Genomic DNA, 18,502 nt, shown 5'->3' on the forward strand with positions numbered 1-18,502 from the left:
CAAATTTAATTTAGTTTAACATAAAGATGTTCAAATAAAAATAGCTATTTTAGAGTTATTTTTATGTTCCCATTATGCCTTTATTAAGTAAATTACATTTCAGCACCTTGCTGACCCAGCAATACTTTGTTTCTACGCTGAGTTTCAGCAACCCTAGAAATGGCCTTATAAAATCAAATTGTAGAGTTGATAATGACAGTTTTAATACTCTTCTTGTGTTTGTTCTCAGGTGTCAGTAGAGAAAGTGATTTTCAGTGAACATTCATTCCACAGAGTTACTTATTCTTTGGCTTGGAGTCATTTTATAATACTGCTCCAACGTATTTTTATCTTTACATGAATCATTAAGACAAGGATCAAAAGTGAATAAAAGAAAAATGAAAAAGAAGTATACAGTTAAATTTGTTCTATGAAATCCAAAATAGACAAAAATTCTTTTTCTTTTTTAACATTTCAAGACATAATCCCTTGAAAATCAACAGAGACAAAACATCTCATCAGTTAAAGAAAAAATAAGAGACCAGTATCTATTGCCCACTAAGATTTTGTCTAATTGCACTAGGTAAATACAGTAAAATCTCATTTCAACAAGTCTAATAATTATAACCAGATTCAGCTTTGGAAATATGGTCCACCTCTCAGTTAACAATTCAAATCCGTTGCTTTGCTGATGTAAGAATCATAAATTCCAGACACACACACATATTCCTGTCTTTTGCAAATTGTTGGTCCATGGTACAAACAAGTGAAGACCATGAGTGCTTCAATGAGACTGATATAATATGCACATATCTTGGACTTGAACACTTTTGCTATGCTAACTGTGCTCACAAATAAGGATATGCTTAATGTTATGTTGGTGATATTTGGGCAGTATAAATAGTTAGTTTCACAGACTTCTGCAGAGATTCTAGCTGGATGGTTATAGAATTTAATCAGCATGTGGTGCTACTAAATAGGGAAGACTGATCATTCACTGGAAAAGAAAACATTCTTGCTTCTGACAAAAGTGCTCCTGATGATGATGTTCAGGAAAAGGCATAGATGGCCAAAAGGCAGAAGAGATTTCCTCAATGAAAACAATCCAGAAAGTGTAAAGGGAGTCAAGAATGTTCAGGGTGTGATTCCAACCTTCATTATAATTTTGGAGGTGGGTGAAGAAAATCCGACAGTGATATCACTCACTGCCTGAGGTCAGTCTAACCCCAAATACGTGAATACTGTTTGTACCAGGTTCCACATTTTCCATCCTTCCTGAAATTAGTTCACTTTCTCATTTTTCCCAGTGGACACAGTTTTATTTTAATCCATGTGCCTAAAGGCTTGTGTGAATTTACTAGGCAAATGTGATCTTATGGCTCCTTCATTTTAAATAGAATTTGCCTGTGAAGATAGATGTAAAACCAGCAGTACCTTGAATATTCCACTCAACAGAGGACGGCCTGAGGAAGTAGACAGAAGGAAAGGGTAGGTTAACACCAAGCCCCATGCAACATTAAGGCAAGGTAAATTCTACCAATGGAAAAAGAACAAAATGGACCAGCAAAGAGGAAGCCCCTAACTGAAAATCGTGAGCGTCACCAGAGACTGACCAAGAGATTGATACCAGCCCTGACTGGCAGCCTCACTGCAAGAGCTCAAGATACCTCCTGACGGTGGCTCTGGAGCCTGCCCAGGTGATGCAGGAGGATTCGTCCTCTGTAGTGAGTTTAGCGGGTTCACTGCCATCTTTAGAACCAAGCCGAAAATCGCTTGTTCTCGAGATGCTTGCATGGCTCAAAAGCAAAGGTAAAGAGCAGAAATGAAGGAGAAGGGTTCAGTGTAATGAGTGGCCAGCCGGATACTCTCGTCTGCCTTGACCCCATACCCCTCAGGGAAGCCAAGAGTCCCACCAGCCCAACTTGGCACCCATTTCAGGGTTCCATTCTTTTTGGCCCTGGAGCATCCACTTTGCATCTGTCTTCAGCTTCTTTCTTCGGTGACCCTCTTACAACACCTGGGTCGACACCGTCCATGGGAATGTTATGCATGGGAATCTAGTTGAATAGGGAGAGATTTTTACAAAGCAGGAGGGTATGGGCACAGTTTGAGAAACAGCCAAAGGAAGCGCTGAATTCCAAAGTGGAAGATTTATATTCAAAGTATCAGGGAATGAGATACTATAGAGAGTTATAGCCTGAAGACCAGGAGTAGATGTTTCATTAAAGGAACCCAAACAACATTTCTGAAGACTTCTTGGAAGCCTCACAAGCAGGAAAGACACTACTATGTCTTATGACAAACGGGGACAGAAAACAGCAAGACAGAAAATACTCAGGTGAAAAGTTAATAGGAATGGACAGAAATACAATAGACTGCAGTAGGAATTAAGATTACAAGTTGCAAAGAAATAATAAAACATCATAGGCCAATAACTACACATTGGAATAAGCAACAGATATTAACCAGGACAATAGGAATAGATATAAAATTAAAGACAAAGTAAATAAAATTTTCTTGTACTTTAATTATTAAAAAGTTTATTTGATATACCCTAGGGAAAAAAAAGTTATTAACTGTGAAAGATTTTTTTAATGGTTCCAATTATCAACTTCTCACTAAATTTATGTGCTTTGCAATATATAAAATTTACAGTTCCCTCCCATTAAGAAGTAGAGTCTACTTCCCCAACCTTTGAATCTGGTCTGGTTCTGTGACTTGCTTTTGCTAGTAGAATGTGTCAGCAGGAGCTGTGTGCCAGCTCCAAATGTTCTTGGAATTCTGCCACTTGAAGAAGCCAAGCTGACAGGAGAAGAGCCCAGTTGCCCTAGCCTGGCCATCAGAAATCAGCCAGCCTGCCAGTGCCCCAAATGTAAGAGACCTCCCTATGATCAGCAGAATGTTTCTTCACTTCCAGGTGACCACAGAGGCATGAGAGAGTCTAGCCAAGACCAGAAAACCACACGGAAAACCAAAAGACCAACAAACAATTAACAAATGATGATTGCTGGAAGCCATTAAGAATATTTTGTTATGCAGCAGTAGCTAACTATTGTGCCTAAATAGGAGCACAAAATTGTGAATACACATAGATTCACGCACACATTTGCAAAATTATGAAAAAGCGAAAATATTTGAAATGCCCTAAAAGGAAATAAGCTAAACTCCAACACTCTAGCAGACGACAGGCAAAGGAACTCTTCCGGTAATTCACAGAAGAAATACAATTAACTAAAAACATCACAAAGTACTCAACTCCATTTATGAAAGGAATAAACATTAAAGCAATGGAATGCCATCTTTCCTACATAAAACTGAAAACAGAAGTTTAAAATTCACAAGGTTAAAGGCTGAATGTGCCAGGGAGGGTGATCATTTGTGCATACACGCTCCCTGTGGGGTGGCGAAATGCACAGCCGTTCTCGGAAGCAGCCTCATGGTAGGTATTAAGCCTTAAAAATGCTCAGGTGTGTGTTACATTTGAGAACACACTGTATTTCATCATGAAACACATTAAAAACAAAAAACTGGCACTTCTACCTATTAACTCTACTTTTCAGACTCTAAACTTAGAATTTGCATAGTCATTACAAAAACAGTATGGAACAAATGCTTACCAATGTGATAAAACATGATAATGCAAAATTTAAGGTACAAACATGCATGCAACTTAATAAAATTATATATGCATGTGTATATAGTTAAGTATAGAAGGAACACAAACCCAAGCTAAGTAGTCTTGGTACCCACAAGATTACGGGTTCTACCTGTCTCTGTCTCTCTCTATGTCTCACTGTCTCTCTCTCTGTCTCTCTGTCTTTCTCCTTCTTTCTCTCTCTCTCTTTCTCTCTCTATCACACACACACATGCAGTTTTCAAATTCCCCACACTAAATGTACATTAATATTACAAATACAAGCATACATGACTGCATGACCAATGTGATCCTATAACATGTATAATCAGAAAAATGAGAGATTACACTCCAGTTATGTATGATCTATCAAAATGTATAAATGCATTCTACTGTCATGTACAACAAATTAAAAAATTTTTAAAAATATTACAAATACAAACAAATTTCCTTTTTAAATGATTGTTTAGACCACATGGTAACCTCAGAGGCCAGCTCCGGCCCGGCATGTTTTACGATCTACTCATCAATGACTGCACCATGGCACAGCATGTAAGCTCACCAGCTCAGGAGGCTTCATGGATTCAGACTGACATTGTTAAATCATGAAGTGATCATAAATAAACAGGATGGAAATGAAAAGGGGCCTCTGCCAGGTCATTTACAGAGCATAAACTAATACACAATGCAGCACACAGGACCAGCACAAGTGTGTCTGAAACAGATCTAGGAGTCTGTGGGCCAGAAACTGAACACGAATTTAAAAGCCAATATAAAAAAGAAAGTACATTATTGAAATCTAAATTGAAGAATAAAACATAAGATTAATTCCTCCCCACCCTATTGACTGTGTACTGCCTCTTATGAATATCCTCTATTTGTTGGATCCACAAATTATGGTAGGTTCAAAACAAAGACTATACACAATAGTATTCCTTAGTAAATGAGATCATGTAGCCCAAAGGGAAAACACTGGTGAAAAGATTTTAAAAATGCAGGATAGATGAAAATTATTCCTGCAATGACCAGGTGATCTTCAAGTCCCCTGAAAAAATACTCAGGCACTTAGCAAGACCCTGTCTCAAACTAAAAAAAAATAAAAAGTGCTGGGGCTGGGGATGTGGCTCAGTGGTAAAGCACTCCCCAGGTTCAATCCCCAGTACAAAAAATAAATAAATAAATAAATATATCATATATATATAAACAGAATATAGCTAAGATATACAAAATACACATATAATCAACAAATATTAGATGGTAAAATGAAAGAATGGAAGGTGAAAAAATACTTAATTCTTCTTATGGGGCAAAAATAGATACTGGCTATGTCTATGAAGCCATAGGTATTATTTATAGAGGTTATCACTAAGAGTTACAACATATGTAATAAAAACTTAAATAATGAAACAAAGAATAACATAAAATATGATTATGGAATTAAGACTAAATGTTATCTGTTATAAATTGATAAATTTCCATTGTATTGAAAAACAAAACAGACACCCAGACATGACCCTCAGTGGAAAAATGGTATTATATATGTATAACACCACACACACACACACACACACACACACACACATATATATATAACACTTAAAATAATGCAACAAAGGAATGCTGAAAATAAAATAAAAGCCTGGGCCAAAGTAAACCAGATTAAATCAGGAGTGGTGATCTTAACATCAGACACACTGAATTCAAAGCAAAGAGCAGCAATAAGGAAGAACTACTTTAAAATTGTAGAGAGTCCAATCCACAATCAATATCTAAGACTTATAAACATAACATCAATACTTATATAGCAAAATCTATATGAAGTACAAAAGTAGAAGAAATACAGAAGTGTGTAGATTAATCTTTCTGCCAAAAAATTATCAAGTGAATAAGAAATAATAAATTAAAAATGTAATTATAAGATACATTCAAATTAATATATAACTGCAATTACATACCTTAAAACAGAGATGCAATTTCTTTACAAATTATCATGGACTATTTGGACTATTATTAGACAAAAAATAAAGTCTCAGCAAATTATAAAAGTAGAAATTAAATAGATGATAATTCTATTCAATGCTGTAAAATATGTATAACAAAACCAGAAAGTCAATAAACTCTACCATCTCTAAAAAAATTCTCCAAAACAAACTTTATGTCAAAAATGAAATCAAAACCAAATTATAGAAATATAAAAACAATGAAAATCGAATGATCTCTTTGCATCTCCAGATACCATAGTGATATGCTCAGAGGAAAATTTACAGCCTGAACTACTTGTATTAATAAATAAGAGGGCTGGGGAGATAGCTCAGCTGGTAGAGTGCTTGCCTTACAAGCACAAGGCCCTGGGTTCGATCCCCAGCACCCCAAAAATAAATTAATTAATTAATTAATTAATAAATAAATAAGAAATGATAGGTCTTTTTTTAAAGCAGTTGAGCAACCACGTCAAGAGATGTAAGGTCAAGAAATAAGATAAGGTCTTAAATAACCAAAGTGAAAAAAAAAGAATATGAAAAGAAACAGATTATTCATGGAACATGTGACTAATAAGCTACTTGGCTTAAAATTTTATTACATATAAATATTTAAATATTATAATGATTGTTATAATATTTAAATTTTTTTATATTTTAAAATATAATATTTTTTAAAACCTGGATGAATGGGCAATTGTACACACAGCAAATTACCAGAAACAAAACTGTAGTAGATTTTCATGGAATAACCCTTACCAAATTGCACCAGACATAATTTCACACAGCCACATTCTATGAATCCTTAAGGAACAGGTAATTCCAATACCAACTGCAACGCACACAGAAGGGAAGAAAAGCTTTCCATTCTTCCAATGAGACCAGCATAACTCCACGGCAACACCTTCCACAGCGAGTGTACACACACACACACACACACACACACACACACACATGCACAAACTACAAATGTCCCTTCTGGCCTCAAAAATCTTACATTAAATGTACATAGCCAAATTGTGCAGCACTGTTCAATATTTAAAAATATGTCAATATAACTACTCATGTTGCTAAATAAAAAAGGGAGGCTATTTTCTCCATTAAGGTTGAGAAGGAATTTGGCAGAAGTTAATAAAGTTGAGAATGTATCCATCTTGATTTTTGAAATTGTTGTAATGACTATGAAACTCAATACAATAGAAGATATGGAGACACTGCTGAAATCATGATGATGAATAATATTTATAAAGTGCTTAATACGTTTCTGGCATCCTAAGTAGATATAAACCAATTTGAATATTCATTTTTTTCCTAAAATAATGGTGAGATAAAAAGGTAGGGCACTGGGAATACAAGGGCCTAAGGGAAGAACTGAACCTGTAGGACACTTAATTTATTCTGAAAGCTGGAGGAACTAGCTAGTCTCCCCCACACACAGAGGAGGAGACACCAAAGGCCACCCTCTCCAGAGGACACACTGGAGACTTTTTATCTATGACAGACGGTAGATACACTCCTGCAGACTGTATATACAGTCTTCTCTCAGGGTCGGTGGGAGATTGGTTCCAAGACACCTCCACCCAGTAGACACCAAAACCATGGGTGCCAGTGTCCCGGATGTAAAATGGTATAATATTTGCACATAACTTATACATACAGATATTCTTTAAATCTTCTCATACACTCCAAATGACTTTGAGATACTAATAACAAATAAAACAATGTAACTGCTGTTTAAGTTGTTAGCACACTGTATTCAGGGAATAATCCACAAGAAAAAAGTCTGTGCATGTTCAATACAGACAAGATTTTGTTTTTTGAATGTTTCCAGTTCAATGATGGTTGAATCCACAGATGTGGAACCTGTGCATGTGGAGGCCCATCTGTACTCACTGAGTGCCTCCTGGGTACTGGACACGATTCGAGGTGATAGAAATATCCTGTCCCCACCTATCTTACTTTCTAGTCTTAAATCTAAATGCAAGAAGCAGCTCACAGTGCAAATCCTCTTTATTAGTAGGAGACACTCCCAAAGTTTCAGGCACTGAGTAAAATGAAAACAGAAAAGTGGCCCATTCCTAAGGAGCCCACAAAGAGGTAAAGGCCTCCTGAGAACAGACGGCTGCACAACCTTAGCCACAGTCCATCAGCAAAATAAAAGAAGGACATCTTTGGAAAGCCATCTGATAAAAATTCGAGAGAAACAGACCCATCAGAAGTTAAATGGCCTGGGCACCTTGTCTACTCAGTGTGGTCACAATGATATTTTGAAGAGAAAAGATATTTTTATAAACCAACAAAATCTACTTCCCATTTACCTTGAAAATGTGAACTGAAACATAAGAGCCAAGAAACACATGAGAACACTGCACTCCAACCTTGAGCCTAAAGAACAGCACGGCCTCCAAGGCACCTATTCTGAGGAAAGCACTTCAGTGGCCAAGCGCCTAATAGCAAAGGTGCCCACAAGGCCTTTTGCTACTGGGACTCTGCTTGATTCTTAGGGGATTGCCTTCCATTTCCCTGGAAAATCACTTTGCAAACACAGACTTTTACAGGCAAACATGGTTTCCTCATGAGTCACTGCCAAAAGTTTATAAGACAGCCTCATGATCATTTGTAAGAAAAAAACAGCAGACGCTTGTCTTAGACAACCCAGACCAAAATGACTCAAAACCACACGTGGAGAGCTGGCATCACTGTTTCCAACCCCAAACCGTTATCAACAAGTAATTAAAACTGGGAGGAAACAATTATGTTCCATTTGTTCTGCAAAGGCAAAGTCACTTCTAAGGTGAGACTTCAAGAGGAGAAAGCACCCAAGCACCTACTTAGAACCAGTAGGTGGTTTTCTGCCCAACCTAGGACCCAAGCTCACCTTCCTTGTTAAAATAACAGCACTGGAAGAGATTCCTTTCTAGGACTGTTGGGACAGATTTCAAAATCCTTTCTTCTGAGTCCAGAGTCTTAAGCCAAGTAGACAGCTCGTAAGGCAACCAGAAAACAAAATAGATTATACAGGACTACACTCAACCCTGTTTTCACCCTAAGGATTTAAATTCCCTACAAATTCTGGATGCCAGTGTTTCAGTGAGGCAAAGTCTGATGAACCAGGGAAATTCCTCGGTTATGATTCCCATAACCCCTGCCTCTCTCTCCTTTGTTAGCTTCACTTGAAGCCCTGTTAACAGTTTTTGCATTCGCCTTTTTGTGCATAAAAGTAATTTGTACCAGACTTGAAATGGGTCTGAATACCCTCTGTCGGCTTAGCCTCCCATCTCTTTTCTCCATTCTAGTTTTCTTGCCTGTCATTGGCTCCTTGTTCTATATGAAGCTCTTATAACTGACCCTTCCTTTTTTTTTTTTTTTTTTTTTTTTTTTTTTCATTTCTGACTCCTGACAGTATAGGGAGATAGAGAGTCAGAGACCACCGTGGATGTACTGCAGTCAGGGAAGTAGAGTGGGGTGGGAGACAATGGTTGATGGGAAGGTCTTGTCCTGACCTTGGCCCCTAATTCCCAGTCAGTTCTTGTTCCACTAACAATGCTAGATCTGGCACACTGGAACGAGGGAATTTGCGGCCCTGGCTCACTCTGGCTGGTCTCTTTCTCCTCACCACCTCCCAGGAGTGGAGTTATCATGCCACTGAATATTGATATTCTACCATCCAGAAGAGACTTCCTTGACCTATTTCTTTAGGGCCCCCGTGATCCCTTAAACTGCTAATCTGATACACTGTTCGACAAGCATGTACCCTAAGAATGTCCTAAGCAAGAGCTAAGACCTGGCCAGCATTCCAACAAAGACATTTTCCTCAACTTTAACATTCATTTTGCCTAGAGAGACTGAATGCAAAATGGAACAAAATCAAACAGAGGAATGTAGGTATTTGAGAAAAGTTTGTCTAGATATATGGAAGTGTGGTGTGGGTGTTTTGGGTGAGTCCCCCAGAAACAGATTCACCTGACACATCCTGAAAGTAAAACCTCTTCAAAATACTAGCGGGATCTCAGAAGCATGGGCTGAGTCCTTTAAATGAAATGCCTGGAATCAGATGTGTTTCAGATTTGGGATTTCTTTCAAATTTTGGAATATTTCCATCTACATAATGGCATCTTGGGAATGCGACCCAAGTCTAAACATGAAGTTCATTTGTTTCATGTACACCTTAAACACACACCTGAAGGTAATTTTATACAATATTTTAAACAATTTTGTGTATGAAACAGTTTGTATACATTGAACCATCAGACTTCTGGCATCAAGTTGGCACTCAGAGAGTTTAGATTTCAGAGCATTTCCGATTGGGAGTTTGGGGTTAAGTATCCTTGACCTGAAGTTTGATTTAAATGGATTCCAGTGTAATAGAGTCTAAGAGCTACAGTCTGTAGATCCCTTCTTACATTATTCAGCTTTTCCTTATTTCAAAACAATACTAACTTTATAAAGAGAGAAGGTTTATTTGGCTTACAGAGATGCAAGTCCAAGATCAGGTGAGCCCATGGTCTGGCCTATGGTGAGGGCAGCACGCCACAATAGCAGCTCATGTGGGAGCAAAGGGTAACTTCTGGAACCAGAGCAGAGATAAGACAGGTGGGGTCCCACAAGCCACTTCCATTGCACACCCACAGTGACTTTACGGGATCTGCTATAAGGTTCCATCTCTTAGAGGTTCATGGCACCCTACAACATGCCACTTTGCAGACGAACCCTTTAATAGACAGTCCTTTGAGGAACACAAATAATTAAGCCACACCCAAGTCAGAGCACTGAGTCCTGCAGCCCCTGCAGTGACATGCTCACTCCTTCTGTGTTAACAAAAGCCTAATAAATTTAGCTGAAACCAACCGAAACCAGGGTTCTTCGTCTCTGACTCTGTATCCAGAATAAATCACTTTACCTCCCTAAGCCTCGGTGGACCCATCTGCAAACTGAGACTAATGATCAGGCTAACAGCACAGGCCTTTTGTAAGGAATTACTGAGCTAATGCATGTGACATTCCTTTATACACAGAAAAACATATTTAATTATGAATTGATTTTGCTTCTCAGAAAAACTCAGAATGAATGCTGTGAAATGCATTTAGGAAACATAAAAGTTGAGAACATGTTTGTGAATACTGCTAAATATTAAGATGACCATTAATGTCCTTTTGGATGGGATTTAACAAATTGTCCAGCGATGCCCAGATCGAGCAGACCCTCCTGAGATGTTATTCATCCCAACACAAAGCCACCAGCAGGTCCTCCCACCCTCCCAGGAACAGAACGCCTTCTGACAGCATCGCTCCCGCGCTAACCTAAGTTTGTATTCACCGGCCGCCTCTCTGCTTTATCCCCTAATCCAGCCTCTTGTTTTCCATCAGCCTATCTGATTGATTTGGAACGTCTAATGTTTAGTTAAAGCATGCATTTTGATTCTTCATCAGAGCAACATAAAGCAATCTGTGTATCGAGCACACAGAGGAATTCAGAGATGAACCACATGGCTCCATATCCAGGGAAATTATACCATAATTTAATAGTTGAGAGAGGAATTCATGGTGCCAAAGTAAGTATATAACTTCACCATGCCGAACACTGAGATTAAAAAATAATTCTGTAAAAAAAAAAATAACATTGTTTGTTATCTGAATTTTTAGGCTGTTAGACAAACCTGTAAACTAAGTGGAAACATGGGGATGGCTAACTGGGTTTTTCGGTCTTAACCGGGATTTTTAAATGCCGTATGTACACCACAGGAAGCCAGCGGAATTCGAGGAACACCCGCAAGAACGGGGAATGAGGCTGAGTGCGCGGCTTGTGGACAATCATCAGACCGGCTTTCTCATGAAGGTCAGGATGAGGCTGAGAACCGGGTCCACTCGGACGCGCTAGGATGGAAACGAGAACCCCCAGCAGCAGCGCTGGGAGGTGGAGCCTGACAGCAGGCGTGACGGCCACCAGGGCGGCGCTCGCTCGAATGATTGGTGCTCCGAGAAGGGGCTTGCGGAGTGGGCTTGCTCTCTTCTGCCCTCTGAGACACCCATTCCTCCCTCCCCAGGAAGCAGCGTCCAGGATGCCACCCTAGAAGCAGAGAGATCAGGGCCCTCACCTGCTGACACCCTGACCTTGGACTTCTGGTCTGCAGAGCCCGTGAGGGGACATTTCTGTCCTTTATACATTCCCCAAGTGATACAAGGGATCCAGGTCCGCACTGACGGCTCTGCATCAGCTGAGAACCAGCACCTTTGATGGCTCTGTGCTGCTACCATTGTTCTTCCTCCTCCAAAACCCAAATCCCATCCACCCATGGGAAAACTGTCAGGCACACCCACGCAGAAGGGTCATCTACCAGCCACCTGACCAGTGTTCCTCAAAACCGCCAAGAACTGTCATAGGCCAGAGGAGGCGAAGGAGACACGGTGACGAAATGTGATGGACAGCCTAGACAAGATGCAGGAACAGGAGAAGGATACTAGGGGGAAGATGAGTGAAAGCCTAGTAAATTGTGGATCTGAGACAATATCAATGCGACTAGGTTATTTCTTAGCTGTGACAAGTGTTCCATCGTAACATAGGTATTAACAAGAGGAAGAACAGGTGGCAGAAGTAGAGGAGCCCTCTGTACTACCGCTTGCAACTTTCCACCTCTAAAACCATTCTAAACTTTAAAGTGCATTAGAAATTGTCAAAGACCATTAACAACTGTAAACTGCTGAACAAACTACTCATGTTGCAAGCATTTGGAAGCACTGGAATAATTGCAGGGTCAGTTATGCTGCTGTGGGATTTCTACATTCTTAAATTCCAACTCAGGTCTCTTGTCTTCTCCATGTCCCATTTTGTGCTCTGGTGTTTGGTGTCTAGTCTTGCCCGCCACCAGATTGCTGAGGACAGTTCTCCACCTCTGCAGCTCTCCCCAAAGGGACCTGACGTTGGTGTCCTTCCCTGCCCCCTATCCTCCACCTCCATCCCTTGTTCTTTGAGAGGAATCCTGTGCTCTGTCTGCCTCTCTCTCTCTAATTAAGGAATTGCTCTCTCTGTGGGTGTTAACGTAGCAACAGTTCTCAAGTAATCTATAGGTTTTTTGGAGTAATGTTTAAAGACAAATGAATTCAAAGGGGGAAGGTGCATAATTTTGGAGGCAAAGACAGATTTTCTGGACTTTTCCATCATTCACAGGGAATGTTGGAAGGCTTTCACTGAGACAGCTAGATGGAATTTGTAAACTAAACTTCAAGTGAAATCAATACCTAAAATGTTCTAAGCAAATGGTTTAGTTTTATAGGTACTTATTCAAGTCCAGAAGTAAGGTCTTGCTATGGCCAAAATTCATATTGAAGCTCTAACTCCCAATGTGACTATATCTGGAAATAGGGTCTGTCAAACATAATTAAGGTGAAGTGAGGTCATAAGCAAGGGACCCTAATATGACAGCACTGACCTTATGAAGGAGGATCTCTTTTCTGTTCCTGCCATGTAAGGACACAGCACAATGGAAGACATCTTCAAACTAAGGAGAAGGCCCTCTCCAGAAATCAAATCTGCCGGTGCCCTGATCTTGGACTTACAGCTTCCAGAACTCTGAGAAGTAAATTCCTGCTGTCTAAGCCTCCAGTCTATGGCATTTTGCTGTGGCAGCCCATGCTGACAAACACAGTTCTTTATGAAAGAAAACTGGTTATAGAATAAGAAGACCAAACATACCTACTCTAAATAAAATGTTAAAAGGCCAGTCTGTCAATACTGAAAGAAGCAAATGTGGGGAAAAAATATAAATAATGTTCCTTTTTTTCTCATTCTAGCATGTATTTATCGAAATAAGTGCATAAGGACTGTGCTACTTTTCACAGAATTACTCTCTGTATTTCAGTCTTTATGCGGCATATGGTGCTCAAATGGGTATCCTATAGTAAATACCCTTCCATTTCTAGGCAAGTTTTGTCCAGGTTTGTCCAGAGCAAATACTCAGATAGATTTCGTCCTTTTATGAACCAGACCTCGAAGTGGGTTTTCTGTGGAAGTGTTTCACATCATTTATGTCTAACTCTAATACTTTATCCACCTCCCACCAAATTCTCTAAGTGAAGTATGGCATCCAGTTCTATTCATTTAGTGAACATTTTAAGAACAGCAAAATTAAAATGTTTGATTTTATAAATAATGTAAAGAAGTGGATCATCAGGTCAAATTGCTGAATCACAAGTGGGTGCTGATCTTGCAGACCTCACTGTCCAAATGGCAAGAATCTTTTTGTTTCTATTAGGTTAAAATAAAGGCACAGCCCGTGTCCTAACCTCCTGCTCACAGAAGGTTGTCAGGCCTTCTTCATATTATACCCAATCCTTCTAACTCATGCAAGCGAATCTGCTTGCTATTCATCAGTCAGCTCCCACTAAAATCACAAATGAGCAAAACAAGGTATAGTTAAGACAGCCTCCTGTTTGTTAAAGACATTTTATTTCTTCCTTTGAGCTCTGATAGTTGCAAAGAAGACAACTTCAACATAAGACTGCGGAATTCTCTCTGGATCGTTGCCACCTGGAGAAGAGTAAACAACTCCTGGACTCAGGGACCAAGACTTCAGGGCTCACTCCACCAGCCCTACAATCCTGGGGGTTTGCATACATGATGTCTCAGATATTTTCAGTTCTAAGGACTGAAAACCTGAAACTAATTCAAAGTTCTGATTGGAGAGCCTGAGAGAGCAGGAGAAACTGTTTAGGATGGATCGATTCCAAGTTTTTAGTTTATGGCACAGTAGCTGAACTGTGAGAACCATCGATACTCTCAAGTTGGCTTTCAACCCTGAGACAACTTGAAAGCACCCCATCTTGTGCAGAAGTAGACCTCGGACTGTAGCAACCACAGTTCTGAAGAAATAAAGCCCGGGCCTTCCATTATAGTCCTGGGAAGGAGTCCTGATCAAGGGGACTAGCTGGATCTGGAGGCAGAGAGAGGAACATGTTGAACTAACAGCTTTATCAGAATGGAAATAGTGGAAGTGTCGCCATTGTTCTTGGGTAGGTCTGTTCTAAACAAAGGGTTGTTTCAAGGGACTCTCTTTCACTCAATCTCACACTAGAAGCCATCATTGAGGTGACTGCATTTACAGAGGGCACAGCCATGGAAGGATGGGTTTTGACTGGTCAGTCTGCAGGCAGTTCCAAGAACACCTTAAATAAGTAATTAGCCTCCTATTATGCTCAAACCACAAGGCTCTTTATTTTAAAATCACTGCTAATGCCAGCCAACATTTATCTAGCGCTTTTTCCGTGTGTCACTCTGCTAAAGGCATTATGTGCCTCATTTCATTTAATCCTCCCCAAAACCCTATGACGCAGTTACTACTATTATTATCCTCATTTGACAGCCAAAAAAATCTGGGACACTGAGCAGTTAAAATTCTGGCCCAAAGTGACAAAGTAAGTAAACAGACAGACTCAAAACCTGATCCATGGCCTTATTAAACCAAAACCTCAACCACAAAACTGCTTGTAAAAAGTGGCAAGTCCTGGTTCTAGATATACCTTGGCTACTAGTTCTTTCTGGAAACTGGGCCACCTCATCTCCTTTTTGAATAAGAGGTTTGATCTAAACAATCTTTAATGCACCTACAGAAATCTAAAACTGGGATCTCCCAGCAATGTTGAAAGACCATGAATTTGTCCTGTTATTTCAGATTCCTTCTTGGACTGCTTATGCAACTAACTACTGTGAGGCACACAGAGCACGTTTGACATTTTGCACTAGGGTTTGCAGTTATCTGGCTTCACCGACTCATCCCACTAGAAATCTCAGAAGACAGAGACCACATTCATCACCACACTCTTCCACACTGCTTAGCCACTGTCCTGCCCAAACTAGGAGGTCAATTAATATAGCCCAGTGCACTGAATGATCTATGGAACCCGAGGAGGGACTGCTGAGTCATGATTCCAGGAAACGTTCTTGCCACTGGCAAGACTGTGTGGCACCAACATGTCCTGGGGAAATTTCCATAAAGTGACTTTTCTTCATCTTCTGCCTCCTTTTTATATTGCCCACTTTGGGAAAATTTAAGAAAAAAATTCTGGGGAAGATGCATTCGGTTTAACAACAACGTTTAAAAAATGATCAGAGCAGGAAGTTAAGAACGCAGAGTGCTAGGAAACAGTGTAAGTTTACTTTTTGTTTTAAAAAATCAACTCAAATGATTAAATTTATGCAATAAAATATATAGAATGGGTAAAAATACACATCATAAATGTCACGATGTTTCATAATCCCACTTTTAGATACCCTTTACAAAAGAATGGCTACCCAGACGTTGATCAAATTCAATGGCTACTTGGGATTTTTCCTCTCCTCTTTCCCTCTTTCCTCACTGGCTCACATCAGCCACTAACATTAGGCAATCTCTCCACGGTACAGACTTCTGACTTTAATCCATACTGACACTTATCCAAAAGCAAATTTACAACAGCAGGTTTAGCGCTGAAGAGAGGGCAACTGTGAATAGATGTCCCCTACTCCTCTCGCCTGTCCCTGCCCACCTATTCCTCCTTCTCCAGACATCTTGTTAACGTTCCCTCCCATCTCCTAACCCAGGGACTCCCGGCAAAGCCTGGCCTGGACCTCCAAGGCCTTCTATGGAAACGTAAGAGGTCTTCCCAGAAAGTCACCAATGAAACTTTGTTTTAAAGACCTAGGACTTAAAGAAGATGAAGAAAGAGAGTAATGAAAAGTTGAGATGAGAAGAAAACCCTTTTACCTTCTGGAAGCTTCCTGGCTGCTCTGGTTCGAATGAAAACTTCATAGGACTTCAGTTTCAAGTGGTGGTGAGAATGTGCAGCAACTGAGCGTTCTTAACTGCGGAGGACAGATTTGCACGCACATTTTGAAAACCCTTCAGTGGTGTCTTCTAAAGCAATCTGTACATATGCCCTGAGACCTCATGTCATTCACTGCATTATGGCCCAAATTCTTCACCTAGCCCTGCATCCATGCCCTTAGCCAGGGAACAGCAGCTTCTCCCACCTCCGTGGAATAAATGCATGTCCTTTGGACTCAGCCATGCAACTTGCTCTGGCTACGGGGGTGTTAGTAATGTGAACATGCATCTTTTCCATGTTCTCTTGTGCTTCAACCATCTCCTGAAGAGATATCCTGAGTAGCCCATCGGTCCCGGGAGGGAAAAGCATCAGAGCTGACCAATGCGCCTACATCTCTGATCAGTCCGTAAAACAGCACACGGCAATAAAAGACTAACTACTGCTACACTCAACCACACAGATGAAATTTCACAATGTGGAGCTACAGAAGCCCAAGACCAAACATAAGTACCATAAGATCCTATTTGTGTAAATTCTATAAACAGACAGATAAAACTAATCTATTTTGATAGAGTCATGCTTGTAGGCCTAGTAACAGGCAGCTCAAAGGAGCATGTTCAAAGTTAAAACATCCTGTATCCTGACCTGGATCATGGACATGGGGAGGATTTATCGAGCTATGCCCTCCAGAATTAAGCACTTTAGTCCCCGTGAGTCACTCCTTAACGAAAGACTACATTTCTACAAATACATCAATAATTCTTAGGATTGAGAGGGGACAGCAAGAAGCCATGAGAGTCAATTCTGCTGTAGTCACTGCTCAGAACCAGTATGTACTGGGAAAGTACAATGATCTGAATGTCCCCTCCCAACTCATGTTGAAACTAAACTGCCACTGTTAACAGTACTAAGAGTGGGACCTTTCCCCACACCTCCCCCACAGGGGAATGAAATTGACTAAATTATGTCATGTGCATCTATGGATAGTTATGACAATTATTATGCACCAGTTAAAAAAGATGATCTCAAATGAAAAAAGGAGTTGGAACCTTAAAGGATGATTGGATCATGAGGAATTTACCCTCAAGAACTGATTAAGGTGCTTACTATGGGAGAGGGTTCATGACCACAGGAATGGGCTCTTGAAAATGAGTATAAATAATATCATGACAATAAAAGGATGAGTACGGCCCAGTTTTCTGCTCACTCACCCTTCCGCCATGCTGTGCGGCAGGAGGCCTGCACCAGATGAGGCCCCTCAATCTTGGATTCCCCAGCCTCCAGAAGCAGAAGCCAAATAAATTTCCATCATTTATAAATGATCTAGCCTGTGGTATTCTGATATAGTAGCAGAAAACCCACGGAGACAGAGTCTTGACTTTCTAGGCCCCAGAAGCCAATCGAGAGGCTGGAGAGTAGAGATGAGGAGAAATATGTTTCCCACCTGCCCCAATATGCAAATCTCTTCACCTTGGAAACATGACAAGCGCTGCTACCGAGGGTGGAATGGCCTTCCTGGGCAAGCCTGAGCAGCCCACATCGTCTCTGGGATTGGAAAAGGTACTGGAGTTCCTAAACAGGTTTGGCAACTGATCTGTTGGTAAACTGGAGGTGGTCTTTTGTATTAATTTACAGTCAGTCTGTCATAAACATTCATGTTTTTTTCCAGGATGATTTATTCTCCACAAAGCTGACTCCGCCTCTGAGTCTCACTTCACGCTCCCCTTTCCCCACGCAGACCCTTGCCCTCTATCCCTGTTCTCGCTCAAGGCCTAGGTAGGCCTTCGGTGGAAGCTGCAGTACTCGCACAGACCATGGGCGCGTCTCTAAAGACACGTTTTCCGCACTACACTGTAACTTACGTGCATTTATTCTCCACTAGCTACAAGCTCCTCGAGTCTGCAGACCATAACTCATACGTGACCCTTGAGCCAGGCTGTTTCACACAGACACTAGAGTAAATATTATTCCCCACACCTGGAATGCTGTTCCTCCTCTCCACCTGTCCAAACCCCAAGGCTGGTGAGTGAATCAGCACCAGTGCTTGCCCCTGTGTGAAGCCCTCTTGGATCTCTCTTGCTGCAATGACTTTCCCCTTCTCTGAAACCCTGTGA

At 40.4% G+C, this 18,502-nt stretch overlaps 1 protein-coding gene and 1 non-coding gene across 2 annotated transcripts in view; one reads left to right on the top strand and one right to left on the bottom strand.

Annotated features, from left to right (window-relative positions):
* Marchf11 (membrane associated ring-CH-type finger 11) overlaps positions 1-18,502 on the bottom strand; it is a 117,955-nt gene that overhangs the window by 60,535 nt on the left and 38,918 nt on the right. The gene's annotated exons all lie outside the window — the stretch shown is intronic.
* Positions 5,913-5,986, top strand: Trnav-uac (transfer RNA valine (anticodon UAC)). Its single transcript has one exon. It is a non-coding gene; the product is annotated as a tRNA-Val (tRNA).

This window comes from Sciurus carolinensis, chromosome 6 (genome assembly GCF_902686445.1).
Source record: "Sciurus carolinensis chromosome 6, mSciCar1.2, whole genome shotgun sequence".
NCBI lineage: Eukaryota > Metazoa > Chordata > Mammalia > Rodentia > Sciuridae > Sciurus > Sciurus carolinensis.